Below are 494 nucleotides of genomic sequence, written 5' to 3' on the forward strand. Positions count from 1 at the left end.
AGCTCATGAATTGCCTTTCCTCCCTCTGCAATCTGCTCCGTGAAGGTCAGAAATCTCCTCTGTAGAGAAGAATGAACATTCACATGGTCAGATATAGAGGATACAGGGAAAGGCCCTGTGACACCAGCATAACAGGTCTGCTCCCATCCCTGCAGGCACAGACCCAGGTGGAAAGGTGGGCAGGAAAGCTTCTGAGAAAGCCCTGCCAGCACGAAAGGCTGAGCGACTTACGCTGCAAGTTCTTGTTCTCACGCTTCAGCGTTTCCAGGTGGTCCAGGGACTCCTCATAGGCATTCTTCATCTTGAACAGCTCTGTGCTGAGGGAGCGAGACTCCTTCTGGGAGGCCTCCAGCTCAGCCTGCGTTTCCTCGTACTTCTGCTTCCATTCCGCCAGGATCTGAGGAGCAACAGATCATGAGTACGGATGTGGCAGTCATGTTCTGCTCAGGAAACGCAGGGCTGGAGCCCAGAATACCTTGTCAAAGTTCTTCTGC

The 494-nt window shown here is 53.0% G+C and overlaps 1 long non-coding RNA gene across 1 annotated transcript; it reads right to left on the reverse strand.

The window, feature by feature from the left end:
- Nucleotides 1-494, reverse strand: LOC104916585. Its single transcript, XR_796618.1, has 3 exons — nucleotides 476-494; nucleotides 232-397; nucleotides 1-59 (listed from the first exon to the last, which is right to left on the reverse strand). It is a non-coding gene; the product is annotated as an uncharacterized LOC104916585 (long non-coding RNA).

Source organism: Meleagris gallopavo, unplaced genomic scaffold (genome assembly GCF_000146605.3).
Source record: "Meleagris gallopavo isolate NT-WF06-2002-E0010 breed Aviagen turkey brand Nicholas breeding stock unplaced genomic scaffold, Turkey_5.1 ChrUn_random_7180001923061, whole genome shotgun sequence".
Classification (NCBI taxonomy): Eukaryota; Metazoa; Chordata; class Aves; order Galliformes; family Phasianidae; genus Meleagris; species Meleagris gallopavo.